Source organism: Choloepus didactylus, chromosome 5 (genome assembly GCF_015220235.1).
Source record: "Choloepus didactylus isolate mChoDid1 chromosome 5, mChoDid1.pri, whole genome shotgun sequence".
NCBI classification, from domain to species: Eukaryota; Metazoa; Chordata; class Mammalia; order Pilosa; family Megalonychidae; genus Choloepus; species Choloepus didactylus.
This window is the reverse complement of record NC_051311.1, coordinates 101,466,788-101,473,727: the sequence shown is the minus strand read 5'-3', so window position 1 is coordinate 101,473,727 and position 6,940 is coordinate 101,466,788. Positions and strand designations below refer to the sequence as shown.

General features: G+C 35.4%; 1 non-coding gene across 1 annotated transcript; it reads left to right on the top strand.

The window, feature by feature from the left end:
- Positions 1-1,569: 1,569 nt before the first annotated feature.
- On the top strand, positions 1,570-1,731 carry LOC119535647. Its single transcript, XR_005217259.1, has one exon. It is a non-coding gene; the product is annotated as a U1 spliceosomal RNA (small nuclear RNA).
- The last annotated feature ends 5,209 nt before the right edge of the window (positions 1,732-6,940 follow it).

Below are 6,940 nucleotides of genomic sequence, written 5' to 3'. Positions count from 1 at the left end.
AGTGTTCATAGCAGCATTATTCACAATTGCCAAGAGATGGAAACAACCCAAATGTCCTTCAACAGATGAGTGGATAAAGAAAATGTGGTATATACACATGATGGAATACTACACGGCAGTAAGAAGGAACGATCTCGTGAAACATATGACAACATGGATGAACCTTGAAGACGTAATGCTGAGCAAAATAAGCCAGGCACAAAAACAGAAATATTATATGCTACCACTAATGTGAACTTTGAAAAGTGTAAAACAAATGGTTTTTAATGTAGAATGTAGGGGAACTAGCAATAGAGAGCAATTAAGGAAGGGGGAACAATAATCCAAGAAGTACAGATAAGCTATTTAACATTCTGGGGATGCCCAGGAAGACTATGGTCTGTTAATTTCTGATGGATATAGTAGGAACAAGTTTACAGAAATGTTGTTATATTAGGTAACCTTCTTGGGGTAAAGTAGGAACATGTTGGAAGTAAAGCAGTTAGGTTAGTTGTCTTTTTCTTACTCCCTTGTTATGGTCTCTTTGAAATGTTCTTTTATTGTATGTTTTTTTTTTTTCATTTTTTTTTCATACAGTTGATTTAAAAAAAAAACAAGGAAAAAAAATATGTAGAGCCCCCTTGAGGAGCCTGTAGAGAATGCAGGGGTATTGGCCTACCCCACCTCGATGGTTGCTAACATGACTACAGACATAAGGGACTGGTGGTTTGATGGGTTGAGCCCTCTACCATAGGTTTTACCCTTGAGAAGACGGTTGCTGTAAAGGAGAGGCTAGGCCTCCCTATAATTGTGCCTAAGAGCCTCCTCCCGAATGCCTCTTTGTTGCTCAGATGTGGCCCTCTCTCTCTGGCTAAGCCAACTTGAAAGGTAAAATCACTGCCCTCCCCCCTACGTGGGATCAGACACCCAGGGGAGTGAATCTCCCTGGCAACGTGGAATATGACTCCTGGGGAGGAATGTAGACCTGGCATCGTGGGATGGAGAACATCTTCTTGACCAAAAGGGGGATGTGAACGGAAATGAAATAAGCTTCAGTGGCAGAGAGATTCCAAAAGGAGCCAAGAGGTCACTCTGGTGGACACTCTTACGCACAATTTAGACAACCCTTTTTAGGTTCTAAAGAATTGGGGTAGCTGGTGGTGGATACCTGAAACTATCAAACTACAACCCAGAACCCATGAATCTCGAAGACAACTGTATAAAAATGTAGCTTATGTGGGGTGACAAAGGGATTGGGAAAGCCATAAGGACCACACTCCACTTCGTCTATTTTATGGATGGATGAGTAGAAAAATAGGGGAAGGAAACAAACAAACAGGCAAAGGTACCCAGTGTTCTTTTTTACTTCAATTTCTCTTTTTCATTTTAATTATTATTCTTGTTATTTTTGTGCATGTGCTAATGAAGGTGTCAGGGATTGATTTAGGTGATGAAGGTACAACTATGTAATGGTACTGTGAACAATTGAATGTACGATTTGTTTTGTATGACTGCGTGGTTTGTGAATATATCTCAATAAAATGAAGATTAAAAAAATAATAATAAAATAAAAAAAAATAAACATTAGGGATACTTATCTGGCAGGGGAGACACCATGATCACAAAGGTGGTTTCCCAGGGGGAGCTTATCCATTGCACTCCGGATGTGCTAACCCCAGTGATTTCCCCAAATGTGGGAAACTCAACTGCATAATTTGTGGTAGTGGGGGACTGCGTTTGTGCTCTCCCCTAAAGAAATTAATAGAAAAAATAAATAAATAAAAATAAAAAATAAAACAAACAAACAAACAAAAACAACGTCTATTTATTAGCTCACAGATGTGTAGGTCAAAAATCTGGAAACAGCATGTCTGGGTTAAATGCTTAAGGTCTCACAGGCTAAATGCAAGAGGTTGGGAGGTCACATTTTCATCTGGACATCGGGGTCTTCTAAGCTCATTCAGGTTGTTGGCCTAATTCGGTTCCCTTGTGGTTGTTGCACTACACCCCATTTCCTTGCTGATTGTCAGACATGTGCTTCTCTTAGCTCCTAGAAGCCATGAGGCCTCCTCCATCTTCAAAGCCAGCAAAAGATAATCTCCTTCAAGTCAAATTTTGTAACACTTCAAGTCTCTCACCTGGAAGAGCCCAATCCATTTATGAGGTCATCTGATTAGGTCTGTGTCACTCGGGATCATCTTTCTTTCTTGAAATCAACTAATTTGGAACCTTAATTACACATGAAATAATCCCTTTACAACAGCAACTAGGTTAGTGTTTTATTGAATAAGGGTGAGGAAGTGTGTATTCACTAAGGGCTAGGAATTTTGAGGGGCCATCTTAGAATTCCACCCACTAGAAACAGATAGAGTGATATTTAGACATATTGAAAATTTGGTAGCATCTCTAAAGAAGATGGAGATTGGGGAATTCTAAGATCTCCCTCTCTAGTGGAAATATTTTGGGAAAATTCACTTGACACACTTTAGTGGGGTTGTCCCAATTTTAAAATTTAATTAGGTCTTGATGAACCTTGCATTTTTCCCACAGATAGTGAAACTCTGGTATGTATAGCTTATGAATACATGACACCATACTTGAGAAAGATTCAATGTTAGTCAAGTACAGGGTTTAGTAGTAAGATCTGGCCTGGTAGTAAAGATTATTAATCTTGGCTGTGTCTATAAGATTACTATAATCATAGAAGGGGGTTCACGTAAAAACAGCTAGCGAATCTTACCAGGGGTGAATAGCGGATCTCAAGCCAGTAGCTTTTATTTTTCAGTCATTCAGTGAGTCTTAGTTTGTCCATGTTGTCTGTAAGTCCTAAGTGAGCTAGCTATCTCATGTGGCTGTATTTTCCTGAGCCTGAATTCCTAAAAGAGATTGTGGATATGAGAAAAGTATTGGGCATTGCTGCAGTGGTGTCAGTGGAGCCTGTGGATGTGACTAAAATAGTTGTGTCAACTTTGACAACAAACAAGTGGGCAGCAGTTAGGTGAGTTTTTGATATATGCCTGGAGAGTCAATGTACACAGTTAACTCTCTAATTGTTGCCTAGAGGGTAGGCAACAAAGGAAGTCTCCAATTCCCCTCAGCTTACAGATCTCAGGGTCAGAGCCCCAAAATCCAAGCTACTAGAACTTTAACTTCAGAGACGCCCCCATCATAACAGGAGTAGAAAAGATGTTAAAGGATATATTACACGTTAGGAGTAAGGTGTATTCTCTGTATAAGTGGGATTTGTACCTATGAAAAAGAAATGGCATCAATAGGCTGAACCAACTTCAAAATTTTCAGATATTATTCTAGGGGATAGCTATGTCTAAAATCAGTTTTTTAAGCACTAATGCAAACTGATTTGTAGTTGTTATCTCATTTCAACCTCAGAGATTGGTGGCATTTTTATTAACCTTTCACAAAAGAAAACTGAGCTGTATGGGTTTCTGCAAGTTATGTGACCTCTCAAGCCTCAATTCAACATTGGTTAAATAGCTATAATAATAGCACCTATGTCAAATAGTGCATTATTTGAGTAGTGTCTGTCCCCGACATTCACCTAGTCTGATATGAAATGAATTTAATTGATTAATTAATTAATTAAGGAAAACAATGGAAGGGATTAGGTAGAATCACCCCCTGAAGCAGTGCTCATCTAAAGAACAAATTGGTCAACTGAATAGGTTATGCTTTAACCTCAGAGCCTGCCTTGGGTCACATCCTTACCACCTCTATGATATCAGTGGCCTTTTCTTTAAGACATGAAGTTCTTCTCCGATCTCTCCTTTACCAAAACCTATTCATAGGGTAGGTTCTGACATTACTAATTTACATCTCAGTCTGTTTTCACTTTATATGGTACCTTGTCTTCATATAATGAAATATTCCATCATTTAACATTGATTTAAAAAGTTATGAATGGACAAGTCATTTAAAATTATTTTGAATAAATGTCACTAATACTTATTGAGCTCTTACTCTGAGGGAGGCACTGCACTAAGGGCTTTAAGTCAATAATTCACTTAATCCTCACAACGTGCAAGATAGTTATTGGAATTGCACAGTTTTATAATTGCACAAATGAGGAAATTGAAGCATATAGAAGTTAATTTTAAGTAACTTGAATTAATGTAATAAAGTAAATTCATTGGGAATATGATAACAGATCAATTTTTTATAACAGATCAAATTTTTTGTGATAACAGAACAATATTAAATCTATCACCTGAAGCTATGCAAGGGTATCCTTTATAAACTCTATGGGACTGCTGTGCACATTCGAGAAAGTGACAACTGTGCAATATTACTTACTATCTCAGAATCAGGAAACATACTTTTGAATTGTTTAAATACAATCCACAGAACTAAAAAAGAAATCAGAAGCCATGGATTGTTGTACTAATTGTCAATTAGCAGTTTTACATTTAATATTTTATATAGTAGTCAAAATAACTGTTAGAAAGAATCAAATCTAGAGTTTGATTTTATTGACTGCGACAATATACTGTTTTCCACAAAGAACAATTTTCAGTTAGTGAAATTGTGTGTTTTAAAAATGAAACTCCCTCCCACTCTTGTCATATCTGTTTCCTTTCCAGAAGCAACCAATGTTACCAATTGTTTGTATCCTTCTAGAGATATCCTATGCACACACATATATATATAACCAAAATTGTGGTACATGATACTTAGCCCAGTTAGGATGCAAGAATGTGCATCTCTCTTTTTTTTTCACATAAAATATTATCTTGGGAATCTGAATGTATTAGTTTGGAGTCTTGGGACCTATTGTAGCATATAAAATGTGTGCTGAGCCAGGAAACAAAGGAACTCTATTGGCTCCTCTTCTCTACAATTTACTGTCAAAAGCTGTAACAGGTATGAGATTTTACCATAACCACAAACTTACAAGTTAGCCTGCCACGGTTTCATGGTGCTGGCAGAAGAATGCCTCTGCTTGCAAGGCACACAAATGTGACAGAACCATGCAGAGCTGTCTCCCAACACTTAATAGCTGTGGAACTTTGGCGCATTTTTTAGGCTTTCTTTCTTCATCTGTAAAATAATAGTATCAGCCATTTATTTGTCTATGGATTACATGTAAGAATATACTTAAAAATGTATTGTGACCTGTAGAGTACCCAGTATGAATTTTACAGTTTTTATTCATATCATCCTTGAAATCACATTATATAAGCACTTTTCTATAGTCAGTGAGTACATGACCAATTTGTGGATATTAACTTTGGCAATATGACATGTTGACCTGGAGTATAGTACTAATTAATTCTGATTGATAGATTTAGGAGGGTTTGGGGCACGACACAGGGAGAATTAAGATGAAATTTGGTGAATTACAAGGCAAGATGCTAATTCATGATTAGAAAAACAAATCTAACCCCAAAGAGAACAGGATTATTTTTCTTCTGATAAATGCCTGTGTATTTTCGGTATTTGATTATGTGGTTCATACCAGTTACAATGATATGAAATCAGCTTAACTAGCATTTGCAGACATTTTACCCCTGAATGAAACAAACTCTTACTAATAACTTAAAAAGTCAGATTTGTGTAATAAGCACTGCTTAATTACAGACTTCAAAAATAAAAGGTACATATTATTCAGTATGTTGTTTTACATATTAGGTAAATAAGCCTTTATACCTATATCTTGTTTTAACAAATTCGTAATTTTCAGTGCAAAAATTATAAATTGGCCCATATTTTTTAATGAAGAACTATCTTTTAAAATAATTTGTTAAAAGACAAACTTTCATTAAGTTATGTCAAATTATATATCTTCCTGGATTTATATCTCCATGGCAAAATTTAAGCTTGAATCTTATTTGTCCAATTATCAAATGAAATTACACTTTCACTTTGCTCTATTAAGATATACAGCAGTTAGCTGAAACTATCAAACTTCAACCCAGTAGCCTGGACTCTTGAAGACGATTGTATAATAATGTAACTTACAATGCGTGACAGTGTGATTGTAAAAACCTTGTGGATTGCACTTCCTTTCTCCAGTGTATGGATGGATGAGTAGAAAAGTGGGGACAAAAAAAAAATGAAAAATAGGGTGGGGGAGTGATTTGAGTGTTCTTTTTTACTTTTTTTTTTTTCTTATTCTTATTCTTTCTGGAATAAGAAAAATGTTCGAAAATAGATTGGGGTGATGAATGCATAACTATATGATGTTGCTATGAACAGCTGATTGTACACCATGGATGATTGTATGGTATGTGAATATATCTCAATAAAACTCAATTTAATTTAAAAAAATATATATATAGCAGTTAAATTTCTTTTCTTTCTACTTCTGACTACTTGATCTTGCTAGGAAGGATGCTACTTTTAATAATAAATTCCAAAATTCAAAAAATTCAAGAGGCATTTAAAAACTGAAAATTGACTTTAAAAAGCTTTAGGTTGTCTCCTCCTACAACCAGCCTCCCAGGAAGCTCTGATGATTTTTAAATATATAATATTTGGAGTACAACAAATACATCAAGGTTGAAATAACTGTATAGAGAAACACCATTTCTTGTCATTCAATTTATAAGCTGATCAGTCAGTCATAAAGTACATTTTGAAGAGGATGAAGAAAAAAAGAAAAGGGAATATTTGCATGTGAATGTGTATATGTGTGTGTATTAACCATGGAAAAGAGAAAAGTGAAGAGTCCTAGAGTAATTAAAGCAAAATAAAATAGAGCAGCACCATTAAAAAAAAAACCCCTCATTTTATTTTATTTATTTATTGGGAAATATAGAATATATGAAAATAGTGTTCATAATTATGTATACATGGTGAATAATAATAAACATAAAATATCTACCTGTATGATCATCACTCAGATTAAAAAATAGCCCCTGTGCCCCTTTCTAAATAGGATTTGCTCCCTTTCTAAAAGGTAATCTTTAATACTGAATATTTTGTCAATGATTTCCCTACTTTT